This window comes from Athene cunicularia (assembly GCF_003259725.1).
Source record: "Athene cunicularia isolate RWA chromosome 19 unlocalized genomic scaffold, athCun1 chr19_part1, whole genome shotgun sequence".
NCBI lineage: Eukaryota > Metazoa > Chordata > Aves > Strigiformes > Strigidae > Athene > Athene cunicularia.
In genome coordinates, this window is record NW_020799124.1 from 3,534,247 (window position 1) to 3,536,677 (window position 2,431).

Here is a 2,431-nt window from a genome sequence, read left to right on the forward strand (position 1 = left end):
GAGTTCCCCTCAGCCCCAGCCCTCAGCCCCCTGGTTACCCAAAACCGGTATTTTTGGGGCCAAATCTGCCGCGGTTTTTCCACAGTGGCACTTTTTCCTTCCTGAGGGATGTTGCCAGCGTAGGGAAACCGAGCGGCACGTCTCCGTGCCGCCCCGGGGCTCCCTCTGGCCGGCCCAGGCGCAGGGGCCCAGCGCCTCAGCCCCGGCACAGTTGAACTGGGGCGGTGTAAGCAGCGCCTCGCTCTCAGCTGGCTAAATAGCCCCTCATCGGTGACACAGCGTATGGAACAGGCTCGGTAAGGGGGGAAAACAGCTTCGTAAGATCAAAAATCTCTGTGACTCGCCACACGGAGGGATTTGCCACTCGGACCTGCCGGCCGAGGCCTGCCCGCAGGCCCCAGCTTACTGGCAACGTCTGTGAATTCACGTAAGACCTGAAGGTGGCAAGCGATGTACACTTAACACAAAACCAGCCTGCAGTCCAGGTTCCCGACTCGTGCCTAATGGCTGCAACTAAATCCCCTTTTCTGCCTAAACACGATTATTGCGTTGTGCTTTGTACGTCACGACATTTGTTTCCCTTACAGATCCTGTGCGTGTTAATGTTTCAGCCTCCGTCAGGCTCTCTCGGTGACAACCACACAGTAAATTTGTCATCACACCAGGATGGAATTTAGGCCACCTACTGACTCCAGTTACCACCAATCGCCTCGATTTCCCCCTCTGACACGACGGGAGGAATATTTACCTACTGCCTCAGGCATTATGGCAAGGGCTGAGCTGGGGAATGTTTGCAACACACTCTGAAGCTTGGAAAATGTTACACCAGTCCCCAATGTTGCCAGCTTCAGATACGGCTAACCTAGAAATGTTTAGTCTGTCTACAAGCTGGTATTATAAAATCAAGGCAGATAAGCTGTTTTTTCTGCCCTTCCTTATTAATATATCCAGAGAGAAGGGAACATCGCAGTAACTGTTTCATTACAGTACCACAGATAGGAGAGATACCTGGTATTATGTCTTTGAGTTTACTGACTTGAGATGTTTGCAACGATCTGACCAAAAAAAAAAAAACCCCAACCAACCAACCAAGACAAATCCCTTCTCCAAAGGTACACAAACTGTCCATCAACTACCAACAAATCATTCACGCCTTGGTCTTTTTGGCAGCATGCAGATTCCTACTTTGAATAACACCAAGGTATATAAATCTTCCATTTCTGTCCGAGGTTCTCCTGTAGCAATTACCTAAAATAACTTAAATGCTCCTCTGTAAGCATGAGAAGCGTGTCAGTCTAGCAGTAAGTTACTGTAAGCAATCTATAGCTCTGTTCACTTAGGGACATAATGGCATGTGCCAGTGGAATGTATGTTGTTAAGTCCCATTATGAAACTTGTATCATATTTATTGACTCACGACTCACTAATGCTGTGTTCCACTAGTAACTCCCACAGTTAATGGTGATCAGGTACACTGCTTTATTGTTTCTTACTGGAAACTTCAAAGACACCCTAATTACACTTTTTTATATATATACATTTGCTAGTGAATATTTAATGGTTTTCATAGATAACATATGTATACACAAATGCATGCACACTTGCACGTTCTGCTTGATTGTATTTAAATCACATACTGCTGTTGGCAGACATAGGGGTAGGTAAGGTTTTTCAATTTTCTTTTTTTGTCCTCCTAGCCTGGGAATAGCAGATTTGGTTTTAATCAACCTCTTTGCAGTCTTGAACTTTGTCCTCCTGGAATACAGTGCCATTCATTTAAGGATTTCCCTCTGTCTAATAAACATTAATGAATCACACTCTACAATTCCCTAGTGATCTTATCTCAGTTTCACAGATGGGGAAAACAGAAACAAATTAAGGGGTCTGCACACACCACAAATCAAAGGCAGAGCTGGGGGAAAAAAGAAACCAACCCAAAACAGTAATCCTAGCACAATTCCCTGCTCCAATAACTCTGTAAAAATGCGTTTCTACCCGTGCAGCTGCTCTGTCAGTAACTGTGCTGCACAGGGCAGCAAGGTTACATTCAAACTAGCCAGAAAGACTGAAATTGCCTTTTTCCTAAGGTTTAGCTTTGCACATAACAGCAAATTTTGTGAGGTGATAGAGGGCTGTAGCTCTGCCAGCTTCCTGTACTGAATTATTTCTGAGGATGTCTTTTTTATTTTTTCCCCTTCTGAGCAGAGGATATCTTTCCTTTTCTGATGAGCAGAGATGTAGCAGGATATGGGGAATATTCCAGGCCCTACTTGTACACCACAGGTTTATCCACCTTCCCAGAGGAGAGGCCTGACTTCCTGGGGAATTTTCTTGTCCTTCCTCTGGACAAAGCGGTCCATTCCATGACGAACACGGCATCCCTTGGTGCCTGTAAAGAAAACCACATCTATTAATTACATTGAGCAAGCGA